Raw genomic sequence first — 15694 nt, 5'->3', positions numbered from 1 at the left:
TATCTAAAATAGACTGGGCTGCTGCAGCCCAACTATTTCTGAATAAAAGCAGGTCATTATTAAAAAAAAAAGGGATTTGTAACAGCAGCCACATTACAAAAGAGACTGTCAGATACAAGCATCCATAGGAATTATGTGTGTGAACTTGCATGATCAAGAATAACTCCCACAGGATAAGGTGAGGAATATGCGGTTGGACTTTTTATGCTCTTATGCTTTTTCTTCTGCATGAAGACATTAACTCTGAATTTTGAAAGTATGAACTTTTCAGCAGGCTAAAGGTACGTACAGTTTTTACAAGTCACTGGAATTGGGTGTTCTTGAGTCTTCAGGCATCTTTTAAACAGACCAAAGCAAATGACTGGCACTGCAAATGGGTCTCCAGTGCCACCAGAACACAAAGATAACAGCAGTGGCTCTGGCAGTGGCAGCCACCAGGCAGCAGTGACCCTGGTTCCAGTGCCAGCAGCCAGAGCCATGTTCTGTACACACCTCCCACCTGCTGCCTCTCTCTCCCTGCTCTGGAAGCTCACTGCTATTTGCTATGATCCCTTAGCCCAGCCCAGCTCCATGGAACACCAGGCTGGGAGGGAAGTTCAGAGAATCCCCCCTGGGGAAGAGAGGAGGAGCAAGGACCCTCCTGCTGTTCATTGTTGTGCTGTTCTGAGTACAAACTCACCTGCCCTGGGTACCTGTGGTGCCTCTCAGCCCCTGACACCCTTAACAGCCCTGGGTGCTGTGGCTGGCACACATCTCTGCATGGGCTGGACACCACTGCACTGCTTTAACCATGATATGCTGGGAACTGGAGCGGGGATCTCCAGTGGCCTTTAGCTGTTAACCTCAGGAAGCAGCTTGAAAAATATAATTATTGTAGTTGGTAACAGTTTCCAAAAGGATGACTCCCAGGAATGCAAGAGCTCATTGACTTCACACATGCACATCTTTCTCTGAGGTTAAATGGGAATGGTTTGTGAGCACACAGTTGAGAGCAGAATTACCTAATGAAGTGCACTTGCCTGAGCACAGCCAGCTCACACAGAGCTTTCTTGCAAACACAAAAAGATGCTTTTAATGTGAAAACCTGCTTTTGTTCCCTGCTTGGGAATGTTGATGGGAAATTGTGCTTCTAGGCTCTGGGACACGTGTATGCATAAATGCACAGAGCTCTGTTAGCATTTGCATCATTGTGGTCTCCAGAGGGAAAAGGTCTGAAAAACAAACCTGTTTTTACACAAGGACAGAAATGAAATTATCCAAGTTTGGGCACATTAGTAACAGTGACAGCCAAACAGACTTACCCAGTTAAACCCACTCTGCTGAGAGGCTCCCCGTGGAACAAGGCACAAAAGCCAAAAGGAGGCATCTCCAAGGCAGTACTGCAGAGCTGGGCACTGAATCTCTCCACCCTGGTGATGAGAAAAGAGGGCATTAGGCTACAGCATGGAGGGGGGAGCTGCAGAGAAAAGGGGATGATGAAGCCATGGGCAGTGTAATGTCTGGGGTAGCTAATGTGATGATAAGACCATTTATTCTCACACCATCATTCCACATCATATGAAGACATTTAATAAGAATTCCTCTGAAAATCTCAACTGAAATTCCAGGTGTGACTCTTTTGACTTAGCCAGTAATTTTTCCAACCACCTCTAAGAGCAAGGCAGACAGTATTTTTATGTTTTCATTAGATCTATGGAGTATCTTTCTGTGTACAGTGCAACTCCCTTTGCTCTCTTCCTTTCTCTTCTGCTCATAGGTGGGACTTCACTGGAATATCCATCATGGATAGAAGTTAATCCCCTTCCTAAGAATCTCTGTTAGCTCAATGTGCTCACCTCTTACACAAAAGAGCCCCCAAGTGTACAGAAGAGAAAACTGAAGAGAGACAACCACAGCTGCCCTGGAGATATCATTTATGGTCTGCAACAGATCTTTCACATGATGCTCAATTGCACATTAAGAGAAGGAAGAATTAAAAAAGAAAAACATTTGTGTGCTTCGCATCTTCTGGGAGCCTGACTCCCAGACTGACTGACAGTTCCCCAGAAATGCATCTCAAGAGCTTAGTGAACCCCTAAGACCTGCTCTCCTGCCTTCCTGCACAACAGGAGCCATGGAATTTCACCCAGGCATCGCTGTCTTCACACAGAACATGGTCTCACTAACAAAATCCAACATTTCTGACTGGATAAATGCCAGCCCCCGCCTTGAAAGTGTAATCAGACTGGATTGCCTACCAACACCCAGAATATAAGCTGGGAAAGATCCTGCTAAGCAATGCTAACCATTTTAGATTTGCATTTCTGGGGTTTTTCCATCTCTTATTGAGCTCTTGAGAACATGTAAGACACCAGCATTATCTTCTGCATCTTTTCCCACTATGCAACAACAAAAAAATTGTATTAGCACCACTGTAATGAACTGGTACAAACCAGAAGATTCCTACATGATTGTCTATGCTCAAAACATGAGGCAGTGAAATACAAAGACAAAAGAGACATCAAGTCAGCATTATTACTGGATTAAAAAAAAAGCAAGCAAGCCCTTCCAACCTGTTTGTTAAGCAATGCTGTTTGGGAATACTCTCCTTGCTATTTTATTTGCTTCCCCGTTGGGAGGAAGGTGGAATGCATGTGTTGATAAGACTAAAATTTCCTTCTAGAAGGGCTGTTTGACTTCTAAGTAACTCTGAAACACAAATAACTTCGCTTGATTTACATACAAACTACTCTGATGAGCCACACGCCTTCCCCTGGCAATAGCTGAAGCAACACAGGCTGTGACTGAAGCTCCTCAGCTGTCCTGCTCCTTTCCCCTGCTCAGGCATTTCACATCCTGCAGGGAATGTGGCAATTGTTACTCACCATCAGGTTGGGCAGAAAATTCAGTAACTTTCAACTCTTTAAATGTCCAGTCCCAGCTTCTTAACATTTTGCTTCAGCAAAGTACTTCAGTGTTGATGACAGGGAGGGGAGCTGGTGGTGTTTGTTCTCTGCTTTCTTTCAGTTATTCTGTGAAGTTAAAAAAGGAAAAATGTTTATTGGTGCACAGTCAGTTTCCATCTAAAAGCTGAATCTGATTGCATTTTGGTTTCACTTGGGATAGATCTCTGACAGAAAATGCATCTTTGTTTTTAATTAATCCATTCAGGGACCCTAACTCTGCACAGAAGCTCACACTTTTTATGTAATTACTTCTAAAGGCCTTTTTCAGCACAGCATGGCGGTCTCTTCAGATTACTCATTATGTTTCTTTTCCTTTCTTAGTCTTTGTTGGCGGAATGTCAGTTTTAAGTGGTGAATTCTGTAGGCAAGGCTGCCTGTTCCTGGGAACTCCCTCTGCAGAGGGAACTCAAGAGCTTCCCTCTCTCCTCAGAGAGGATCTGTCCAAGCCAGACAGGGTTCCCAGCTTAGTGCACAGGCACAGAGCCTCTCCATCCTTCCTCCTGCTGCTGAAAGCTCTGTGTTTGCAGGCACGAGAGGCAAAGCTGTGCCAAGAGCATTCCCTCAACACCACAAGTGTAAAAAGAACCAGCACAAGTCTCTGGTGCATCAGCTGTGACACTCAGGAACCACTCTGTTCAATATTTAATCCTAAGGCTCCTTTAGCAGCTTGTTCAATTATGGGATGAAAGAAAGAAAGAGAAAAAAAGAGATACAATTAGACTAGAGTTCCCATCACCACCACCAGCCTTGAGAAATCAAAGCTCTTTATTCTCTCCCACTCATTCCACTCATGTTTAGCACGTCTAAGTCAAACACAGCAGATTCCAAAGGAGTGACTGAGAAATATTTTTCCTTGAGTAGCCCAACAATTCGAGTGCTGCTGTGAATGGAAGGAACTCTCTTTGCCTGAGCTGAGAGCTACACTCAAGCACTAAAGCAACACACTCGGCAAGGCAGGGGAAAAGCCTCCCTCATTCTCTGCAGATTGCGACACAAAAGGTACAAGGAAAGGGCTCAGCTTCTCACTCCAGGAAAGGCTGCTGATCTCACCAAGGCAGGAGGGGACACCTTTGTGCTGCTCTCAGGGAGCCCGCAGTCTGCAGGGGGCAGCTGCTGATCCCAGGTTGCTCCTGGTGGATCAGGACTGCAATGTGCTTCCCTGCGGGTGCTTTCACTTCTGCTGTCACAGAGCTCTGCTGCTCTCCCTCGTTCCTCCACCAATCCCCACTGCTGGCTACATCGCCATCTCAGCCCAATGCTCTCTTCCAGCTTTTGCAATATTTAAAAAAAAGCTTTTCCAGAGAGCATACCAATCTAAAGCAATGTTACAAAAATAGGCCTGTAGCAATATTTACAGATTTACAGAGTAAAATGGCTGTTGTGCCTCTGGGTTAAAATCCAGAGGAGCAATTACTGTCTGGGCTCCTGCATTCCCACTGACCCATCCAAACCCTGCCAGCAGGGATAGAAGGGAACAGCCTAAGGTGGGTAAAAGCTCACTGGAGTGGGTGAAGTGGGCAGCTGTTGGGGACCCCAAGTGCCATCCCCTCCCACCACCATCCTGCCCCAGCCTACAGCAGGAGCACTCCCATTTATTTGATTTCCAGGCATCAGGCTTGAAGTTGTTAACCACTGTCACTGCCTGACTGGACACTGAGCAGTTCCAAAAACACCGGTCTGGTCTGGGGGTGACAATTTTCTGTCAGTGTGACATCTAACATCTTAGGGAATAAATGGTGCCTTGACACATGCCTAAGACTTTTAGATATTAGCACCAACAATTATTTCTGCTTCACTTCTTACACTTTTTACGAGTTTTAAATATTTAGAGTTCAGCTTGTTCAAAGCTTTATTTTATTTGATTTTTGATATTTGCTTTTTAACTGTCACACCTTCTTTGTCACTGCTTTCAACACTCTGGGGACTCACATTTCTAACTTCCTGAGAAGGCATCAAGGGGTTTGGTGCTGCTTCTGCTGCACAGATTCACTCACACCACAGTAATTTTCTCACCTTCAAACGCCATTGAGATGCCCTGGTTTCTGTGCTCTCCTCCACAATCGCTCAGGTTGCCTGACTCTCTTGAATAAAAGCCCCAAACAAACCAAACCAAACTAAACCGAAAACCTAATTATTTTGCCCATTTTTTTCACACCCAAGGGACTTTGGGTGTGCAGAATTGGTGACACGTGGGTCCTGAGCTCCCTTTCCATTTCAGGCATGCTGCATTTCTGCTTATTTCACAGAAAACCGTGCACTAGTAGCTGATTTCCTGGCAGTAACCCACCAATTGCACTGATCTGTGGTATATTGCAGTCTGACAGAAGGTCAGCATTCCAGCCTCACCCCCCTTACACCCTCCTGGACACTGAAATGTGGAGGGGTGAGGCTCTGGCCTCGAGGGCTGGCCTGCTCTCCCTGCAGTGCATAAATCAGCCCCAGGCCTGAGGCTCTGTGCCAGCAGCACCCTGTTATCTATGGGCTGCAGACACGGCCCAGGTGCAGGGCGAGGCTGAGAGCAGATGAAGCTGTCCCCACAGACACAGCAACTCTGCAGAGTGAGGCTGCTTCAACAAGAGGGCCTTGGGCACTCAAGGACTGTGCAGCCCAGCTTTGGTGAGGGGTCAGAGCACTGATTTAAAGGTGCTCACTTTGGCAATGTTGTCTGTGTTGGGGGCTCCGGGGCACCACCCTCACCCAGACATCACACTGCCCTTCACACACCCACCCAAACTGCTGCTGGGCTCTAAAGCAACACAGGGCAGAGGCTCTCACAAACAGCTTGTGATTAAAATAGAAAATAACATCACCTTACATGAAAATATATTTCAGTGCTTGTTTGATATTTTGTTTCTACTCCAATAAAAAGGCAATCATAATCTCTCACAGATTGTTGCTCCCCAAAAAAAGCAGATCACAATATGCACTGACTGCAAATGCCAGATTTAAATATTCAACACAGCTGTACTTGTGGAGAGCTGACAGAGAAATTTCCCCTGCTCTCCCTTCCTCCTCATTCAGCAAATCAGGCAGAGGATTTCGAACATAAATTCAGAAGGTATTTTCATAAACAGAATATTTCAGCAGTTAAGACTGAGGTTTTAAGCAGTTCTGTCTCTCTGCACCTTCTCTTCCTACGCCTTGGTGGAAATGAATCAAACTCTTAAGCTGCTGCAATAATCTCTAAGAGACAAAACGGATGGAAAAAATAATGGGATAAAGTACCCTATGAGCAAGATTTTGGCAACACAAACCCAATGCTTCTGTTCTTTACCTAAATGTTTAGACTTGCAGCAGGCAAAACCAAAATAAAATTGGTTTTGTTTTAAATATGTGGCACATTTTATATAGAGCACACTTTTCACATTAAAAAAAATGTATACAGAGAAAAGTAACTCTGATAGAACAAAATACTTCAATATTATTCACTAGGTTTTGCCAAGAGCCCCCAGAAAGAAAGAAGGCCTTAGGTGCATGTGCAGACATTGCAGTGCCCCAAGGCTGCAGCCACAGAGCCCCAGCCTGAGGCAGAGGGGCCTGAAGGGCTCCTGGTAGAGGGCAGTGCCCAGGGGCTCCCAGCATGGGCAGCTCCCTCCATGGGCAGCTCCCACCATGGGCAGTGCCCAGGGGCTCCCAGCATGGGCAGCTCCCTCCATGGGCAGCTCCCACCATGGGCAGTGCCCAGGGGCTCCCAGCATGGGCAGCTCCCTCCATGGGCAGCTCCCAGCATGGGCAGCTCCCTCCATGGGCAGTGCCCAGGGGCTCCCAGCATGGGCAGAGCTCGTGGGGATCCCCTGAGGCCAGGGAATGCACACCATGTCCCTCCTGCATGGAAAAGCAGATCAGGTGGGATCACAGTGGGAACAACTGCATGGATCAGGCATGGAGCTGCTTGCAAGGAGCCTGGAGCAGCACCAGTTTCTGTTCCTTTTATTACCTGGTCTGCCATTACACTGTCTTCTCTTACCCCAGGGGCCCTGATTTTGCCATCCTAATTCCCCCTTTTTGATATTTATTGAACATTTTCTCCATCATCTGCCGCAGCAGCTGCCTGAGTCCTCATTTTTTTATTAACAAGATTTCTCCACTTCTCACACTGTTAATTTGTTATTGCAGCCACAAGTGAGCGTCAGCCTGCACAGCCTGTACATAACTTTCTCTTTGATTTCTGGACGGTTCCTGCAGTTTCCTGTGTCTCTATTCTGTTTGTGCCACTCTGTGGCCATGTGCCTGGGCACTGTTGGGTCTCAGCAGCCTCTCCTGCTGCTGTCTCCAAGCTCACAGTCAGGGCAGGTTAGGTGTGTAACTCTAGGGGGCATTATGAACTTGCAGCGAGATGGATCCACTTGCTGAAGGAAATAGGACTGAAAAACAGCCAAGTACCACCCAAGCATCCCTGTGCAACCTCAGACCTACAGACTGAAATTCCAGCAGAATGTTTAAAGAGATGCAGCTAACACCTTGAAAGAAAGGCATTTTAGGGAAGCTATTTTGACTAAGAAGCAGGCCAAAAAGAAATCAGAATTAGGGCCATGAAAGCCCATACTGATATAAAAGTAAAAATGTGTGCATGTTTGCATGTAAAACCATGCAGCTTAAAAGCACACACAGCTTTGGGGGGTTTTGGTTACTTGGTTTTAATCTGTTCCAAGTCATGATCCTCAAATTGGGTTTTCCATAATTGGTTTTAGCTGAGCTATAACGCATTGAATTTAGAACCCTTAAATCCTCTACATCTTACGTTATTTTTTGGAGATGAGCATTATAATAAATTTCATTTCATACTGGTAACAAGAACAAGACTTGAGCTAAATATTTACTGTTAGGAAAAACATAATGCTTTTCTTTTTGAGGCAGAGCAGCTACAACATCTGTAAATGTTTGTCCTTTCTATTTCAGCATTAATAACCACGTTTTTATGACCTTGTTCAAGAAACCCACAAGAAGCTGGCCGTTCTATTTCTATCATGTTTGTGCCCTTTACATCATTTCCTACTTCCAATGACTAATGATGATAGGTAATTACTTAAGAGATGGTAAAAGCTCTTTAACCGCTTTTAAGGGCTACTGAGCTCTGCTGCATTTTGGGAGCATTAACTTCTGTCCCTTTCCATCTTCCTCAGGTCATTCCAAGTTTGTTCAGCCATCATTAGGTACTCAAAGGCTTGAGAGTTTTGTGTTTTTTAAAATTCAGAACTGGGGGTCAGTAACACACTACTTCAAACCATTGTTATTTCAAACACTTCTCTTTTGTGAGGCCACTGCTAACACTGAGACACCATGAGCCCTCTCTGCTCCCTGTGATGAGCACAGCAGCCCAGGCAGCCCAGGGCCTCTGACCTTTGTTTACCACAGATGCAGATTCTCTCTCTCTCCTGCAGCACCAAACTGGCACATCATTAACAGGAGGCTGGGGGGAAAATTCAAACCTTAAAACTTGAAGGGGTTGGTCTCATTAATGTCCTTACACTGCATTTACGTTTTCTCCCGAGTTACACAAGCAGGAGAAATTCCCCATCAGAGAGGGCAGAAATGAGGAATGAAATTCCCAGCTGAACACACACAGGAGTCAGTGACCCTCTCCACACTTCCCTTGCACTTGGTGTAAGCTGCACTTGAACCACAGTAAGTGCTGGCCTAATTACTGCAGCTCCACTGTACAGCACCAGCAGCTCTGCTGCTGCTTTCCCAGTTCTAACAGCTGTTTGTCTGCCTCTATGGAAATGCCTATGAGGAGCTGTGGCTAAAGAAACAAAATTGACGAAAAAAAATTTACTGCAGCACAAATTAGCAAAGACCATATCTAGAAACAAATAATTAATTTTTATGATTGCTGCTAAAATAAACTCTTGCATTTTGCATGAGACTGTTAAATTGGAAATAATAAACAAATAAAGTCAGTGTGATTTCTTCAGCTTTAGGGCCAAACAGCCCTCCTGGTATATGGCTATAGTTACACGTGATTAAGTTGTACATTTCTCATCTGATGGAAAGAGCTGCACACAGATTACTGGACACAGCACAGATGATCTCTGGTTAAGTGTGCACAGAAGTGTGATTCACTGCTAAAAATAAAAGTTCATAACTGATTTGTTACTTAAAATGAAATGGATATGTAATGTAACAAATGGATTCTAAAGCAGTGGTCGTGAAACTTCTGTTTGAAGTGAATATTGTGAGTACCCCTCTCTCTTTCTCACCCTCATGTGTCAGTGTGTGTCCTTGCTGCTGCACTGTCCATCCCTGAGTGGCACTCAGAGGCACTGCCACCTCTTGGGCCTTTGCTCAGTGATTCACCATTCAACAAAGACCTCCTGAAGTTATCCAATAACACCCTTGCTCCCACAGCCAAGAGAAGCACATTATGACCTGCTGATGTTCCTGTGCATGGCACTGCATTGCTCCCAGCACAGGTACCAACCTCCCATTTGTGTGCACTGAACCCCAGTGCCTCCTGCAACTCTGCAATTTTAGCTGGGATTGAGAAGGAAATGACAGTGATTTGCCCCATGAGAACCCAAATGTGACCTCCACTTGTCCTTTGTTCAATCATCTCCAGTGCATTCAGTAAACTGCTGTTTGGAGGAGATTATGTTCACACACAAAGTGATGCTTATAATCATCACCATACAAAATGGACCCTCTGGGTATTAATTTTTTATGTACTAAGCACCTCCTTTGCAATTCCATTGCCATCCAGCATCCCTGTTCCATAAATTCAGTGTTGCTGCATTGTCTTGTACCATGACTCCTTATGATCTGGCAAGTCTAAGCAGACACAGCTGATTGTAGGAGCCATTTGCATTTTCTGCTCTTTTAGAAGATAACAGATACAATCCAAAAACTTTTAAAACAGCACTATCTTTGGACAACTTAATAAATTGTTATGAATTTGTTGCAGTGTGTTGCAACTTCCTGTTTTACTTCCTAGTCACTTCCCAGGTGTGGCAATACCTCTCTCCCTTCCCCCTCGCCCCCTTGCTGAGTGAGTTCTGTCAATCAGGCTTGACATTCCAGCAAGACCTCGTGTAGTTGGTCACTTTCAAAGGATGCCCTTCAGGCCTGGGGTCATTGGCCTGTCTAGGTGTCCCTTGTCCCCTGGGACCCTGCCCCTCCCACCTGGTTGGTGCTCACCTGTCCCTTCTCCTCCCCCTGTCCCGGAGCTTAAAAGGTCAATCAGGCCATGTGGTCGGTATTCTGTTGGAGCTGTTACTTGAGATTCAGACCTCTGTGACCATGGAATAAAACTCTGGATATAAACCCTCCGACAGAATCCGCTCTCTTTTCAGTATTTTTGTTGCTGTTGACCCCCAGGGAGTACTTGTAGTTCTCCTCCCCTGCCATGTCTAAATTCATCAAATTGCCTTTTCAGAGGCCACTGGGTACTCCAATGCCCAAGGCTGTTACAAAGCAGGCATGGCTTTGTGGGCTCAACCATTGCTGGTCTCCGCTGCTGCCCAGGGTACTGCTGTGCTGAGGGAAAGGGCACAGGGCTGGCAACGGCGACACACTGAGGTGGTCTTGGCAGCAGCCTTGGTCTGGTGTCTTCAGCCACACTCATCAGAGGCACTTTCCTGTTACAGACTAGGAGCATATCTTTTAGTATAGGGGGAGGTTCTATAGGAAGGCTCAGGATTGCCACTCGACACTGTTCATTTGCATTTGTAAATGCCATTTCCTCTAAAACCACTTCTCTAGCATTCACTTTTTAAACTTGTATTTCAATGGCTCCAGTTAACCTTTCTACAAATTTAAAAAAAGGCTCTGATGGTAGCTGTTTAATTTTGCTATGGGGCTCGAAAGGCCCTTCAGGTTGGAGGGAAAAGAATGCTTTTTCAGCTGCTACTTTTACTTTCTCGAGTGTTTCTACAGGAATTGCAGTAGCTTGGATTGAGGATAAAGACCATTGGTCCTCGCCAGAGAGGTGCTCAATTGTGATAGGCACAGCATTGTTGTCCTTTGCTGTGTTTGGATCAGCACGCAAGCCTTGGAGAGTGTCTTTTAGAAGTTGTTTCCATGCTAATTCCCATAATTTGAATTCCATGGAGGTCATGAGACACGAAAAAAGCTGTTTTAAATCATGTGGGACTACTACAGTCCTGCACAGTTCAGAATTTAAAAGGCCACGGAAATATGGACTGTGTGGACCATATTCTTTATGAGATTTACAGATCTCTTTAATCAATTGTCATCCAAAAGAATTCCAATTAGCAGTTGGGGCTTCCCCACCTTGTGCTGCAGGCTGAAACATAACAGGAGCCAAGGATGAGGTAGGACCCTGTGTTGGGTCTGAGGTTCCCTGCTCTGTATCCCTTGAATTGGAAGCATTGGGATCACAGATACAGGTTTGGGGACAGGCAGTGGGTGTGTCCCCATCATGGGAACCTGGGGAGGGGGCGGGGATGCAATGGGAACAGGGGGTGGGGACAGAGGGCGAGCAGGGGGCGGGGACACTGTGGGAACAGGGGGCGGGGACAGGGGCAGGCAGGGGGCGGGGACACCAGGTGACATCACGTCAGCAGACGCCCCCTGGGAGGAGTAGAGGGGCGGAGCTGAGGGTACTGCAGGAAAGGGAGGGGGAAGGGGGAAGGTGTCACGAGGAACAGGAGGAGAGGGGGACGGGGATGGAATTTTGGAATGCTTAAGAGGCTTTTGGGAAGAAGAAGACCAGGTTTGGGAAGATGCCACATGGCATCCACCATCTTGTGGACCCCCCTAGGGACTGGGGGCCATTTTGGGCATCACTGCTCTCTGGAATGCTGACACGTGCTCTGGGTTTCAGAGGAGGTGACACAGGGGATTGGGAAAGGTTCCACGCAGCCTGGCCAGGGCCTTGTGGACAGGGCTTCTCAGGCATTTTAACCAGCTCAGGGAGTCGACTTCCCAACGAGTGTGCTCTCTTTAAAATACCAAGTTTTGGGGTAAGAGGTTTAGGGGTTTTAGAGCTAGGAGAGGGAGAAACAGGGAGAGCAGAGGTACATGGCTTGGCATTTGGCTTTTTCTCCAATTCCTTTTATTTGAGCAAGGCTGTTCGAATTTGTAAACTCCAGAACACAAATGTAGCTGAGGGTGTGTTCCCAGATTGTCCTAAGGTTATCAATTCATTCTCTACTTTATCCCAAAATTGAATATTGTGGATTTCTTCAGGGGAGATTTGTGGGAAGTGTAGAAAAAGACATCTTATAAACTGTTTGAATTTTCCTTTAGAGAACTTCACTTACCACTGACTAAAATGCTAACAATATGATAATACACTCCTTTTTGTACAATGCTGAGATTCGAACCCATGTTAGGCGTAAAAGGCAAAGTACTAAATCCTGCCTGACCAAAATCAAAGCCAAAATCAGCTACCGATTTCTAAATAAAACCACAGATAGGAAAGCGAGATCGAGCAGACAAAAGCTTTACAATGCAGCTGTATATAGCGCTTTTAAAATTCCCGGGCAGCAGCAGCAGGACACGCCCTGCCGAGCGAGGCAGACACAAAGCCTCCCCCGCCCAAGAGTGCAGCCCCCCTGCAGTGCGGAGAGAGCAGACTCTCCCCGCGCCACGTCACAAGCCAATACCCGGATCGGCCTGCGCTGCGTGTACAGAGCACCCCCCGCCCCCACGCCGAGAGAGATCCCCCCCGGCCATGTGTAGGGAGCCCCCCTCCCTAGCACAGAGAGAGAGAGAGCAGCGTCCCTCACGCTGAGAGAGCTCCTCCTCCCCCGCCGGTGCGAATTCTAAAAGACGGCAACACACGCCGCAAAAGCTAAAGCCTAGAACGCAATGGTATCCCGTCTGTGGGGCTGCGCAGCTGAAATGCAAAGGCAAAAAAAGGAACAGAACTCACGGCAGAGTCTGTTTTTGAGCTTCTGCTCCACCAAGAGCAGAGATACTCACCCAAAATGGAAGCTGTTGCTGGCCAGGTCCAGGCAGGCAGGTCTCTTCACCGGAACAGGACCTCTCTATGGGCAGGAGAGGCTACCCTGTTCTTCCTCTGGAAAATCAGCTTACCAGAAAGGAGCTCACTCTCCAGAGGCGCTGAGCAGTCCACGAAACTTTTTCTGGGATTAATCCCAAAGTCTCTGCTGTGAGCATTGCAATCAAGGCTCTTTCAGCTGGGTGCACGGCTGCCGAAACCTGTCTGAGGTACTGAGATTCCTTCTGGGGCTACAGAGTCGCTTTGCCCCATGTTGGGTGTCAAAATATTGGAATATGAATCCCATTATTACCAGGTAGATTGTGCCTGGGCTAGTCTGACCCTTGCTGCTAGGCCAAAGGCGGCAACTGTGGTATTTCACCTTAGAGACACCTTTAGCTGGCTGGATGCTGCAGCTGGGCAGTGAACAAGTCCAAACTTGTAGAAACTCAGTTTACCTCAGGAGGGAAGGCTTCAGATGATGGTGAAGAGGAAAAGAGAGCGGATTCTGTCGGAGGGTTTATATCCAGAGTTTTATTCCATGGTCACAGAGGTCTGAATCTCAAGTAACAGCTCCAACAGAATACCGACCACATGGCCTGATTGACCTTTTAAGCTCCGGGACAGGGGGAGGAGAAGGGACAGGTGAGCACCAACCAGGTGGAAGGGGCAGGGTCCCAGGGGACAAGGGACACCTAGACAGGCCAATGACCCCTAGGCCTGAAGGGCATCCTTTGAAAGTGACCAACTACACGAGGCCTTGCTGGAATGTCAAGCCTGATTGACAGAACTCACTCAGCAAGGGGGCGAGGGGGAAGGGAGAGAGGTATTGCCACACCTGGGAAGTGACTAGGAAGTAAAACAGGAAGTTGCAACACACTGCAACATGAATTAGCAAAATCCCTGGTTATGTTACACTCTAAATTAGCCTGGGCTTTACACGAGTTTGTAACAGATAGGGAAAGAAAATGAACAAAACTGACCACAAACCAAATATAAGTCTGGGAAGGTTCCATGTGAGAAGAAGCTCCAGAAGTGTCCATGCCTGAAATGCAAGGGAGAGAACTTGTGCCCCAAGAATTCTTCCAAAATGCCTTTTTTTTTTAACAATCTCAGAAATAATTATTTTTAAGTACACTGGCAAATCAAGAAAATCATATCACGAAACTGCACAGACAGGAGTTAGATGTACTATATATACTATACATTATTTACTCCTGCAGCCTGAGAAAAGAAATGTAGTTCCTCTTACATATCAGATTTTCAAAGCTGAAACAGAAGAGAGATCCTTTCCCTGCCTGAAAAAATGTACAAGGGGTATTGCTGAAAACAGAGTTCTCCTCATGCTCTTTGAGTGCTCCAAAATGCACTAGAAGCAAGCACTTTGCAGCAGGCTCCCTAAGCTGACAGGACTAAACCCAGGAAGGGTCACTCACCTCAGTTCCAGGCTGTGATTCCCAGTCCCAGCAGGAGCACTGAGCTCAGTCCCAGCAAAGCCTGGGCCAGCATCAGCCCCAGAGTGCCAGGTCACAGCCATTCCTGAGACACAACACAGCCCTGAAGCATTCCAGCCTTGCCATCCTGGGTAAAACCAAGCACAGGGAGGAAGGGGAAACAAAGAAGTTTAATGAAGGGTTGAAAAGCCACAGGTTTCTTCTGATATTTGAACTAATCACAATGTAAAATTATCATTTGGTAGGATTTTTAGATTTGCTGCAGTGTCATGGCTCTAGCAGAAAGCATGCACAGGAATGTGTTCTCAAAGTTCTTGGCCAATTGGTTTTCTGTATGTCTTTACCATATTTATTTGGATTGAAACAATAATATTAGAACTGCTTCCACAGCCTCTGGGAGCTCCAGCACACAACTTGCACTACAGCAAAACTCTCTCACTACTAAAACAGGACCCCTGGCAATCTGTAGTTATAAAAAAGTGTATTTTCAGAAGGCAAAATAAGCATGTTGATGTTAGTAAACACGACAGCAGGTCAGCCTGGGGACAGGGCAAACACTGAGCTGGAGAAAACCACAGTAAATAATACATATTCCCATCACCTGTCCTGCTAAAATTGGTTAAAGCACTGCTGGAAGTCATCTCTGAGCCAATGGTCTGGTTTACTCTAGAGAAGACAAGGGAGACATGAGCACCTGACTGGCAGAGCCCCCAGTGCATGTTCCAGAACCCTCTCCCCACACTGGGCTTGAAGCAGACTTGGATTTGCTGCCTCCTTTCCCAGGACTTGTGGGAAGTGAGAGCAAAGGAGACCTCACCTTACCAAGAGCTGATTCACTCCAGATCTCTGCACCCAGGGGCCCTCTGGAGTTTGCTGGTGCAGCAGTACCCATGGAGAGCTGTAACAGGTCCTGGGGACCATTTCATCCTGAGAAGGAGGATAGAGATCAAGTCAGTATTCAGGGGTTTAACAGAAATGAGAGTACAGAATGGCTGTTTTTCATCCTTTGGTTGGAAGCAAAGAATGCACCAAGTGGATCAGGCCAAACTCAATAGACCCTGTTAAGATTTTTGTCCTAATGACCACTCATGAGTGAGTGTAAGGAAATACATAAATAATGCTGCTGTGGAAAGGTATCTGAGAAAAATATCAAGCACTGCTGCCAAAGTACAGTGAAAGTTTGCAAACCCAAATGAGTTTGATAGAAGACTGCAAGACTGTGAAATAAACTTTACAGCATTTATTCATCATCCCAGTAATCCTCACCAAACAGAGGCTGTGAATCTTCTGCACACTGGGAGGTTAAGGAGAAGAATAAAATGTTGGTAGTAATATCTGTTTCTTCTACATTTTTATACTAGTTTGAATTTATTTTTTTTTAACTTGACTCC

The 15694-nt window shown here is 46.3% G+C and overlaps 1 long non-coding RNA gene across 1 annotated transcript; it reads right to left on the bottom strand.

Annotated features, from left to right (window-relative positions):
- Window positions 1-1302: 1302 nt before the first annotated feature.
- LOC134419050 (uncharacterized) lies at window positions 1303-3394 on the bottom strand. Its single transcript, XR_010027953.1, has 3 exons — window positions 3195-3394; window positions 2865-3011; window positions 1303-1409 (listed from the first exon to the last, which is right to left on the bottom strand). It is a non-coding gene; the product is annotated as an uncharacterized LOC134419050 (long non-coding RNA).
- Window positions 3395-15694: the final 12300 nt, after the last annotated feature.

This window comes from Melospiza melodia, chromosome 5 (assembly GCF_035770615.1).
Source record: "Melospiza melodia melodia isolate bMelMel2 chromosome 5, bMelMel2.pri, whole genome shotgun sequence".
Classification (NCBI taxonomy): Eukaryota; Metazoa; Chordata; class Aves; order Passeriformes; family Passerellidae; genus Melospiza; species Melospiza melodia.
Note: the sequence above shows the minus strand (reverse complement) of the source record. Positions and strands in the feature narration are given on the sequence as shown.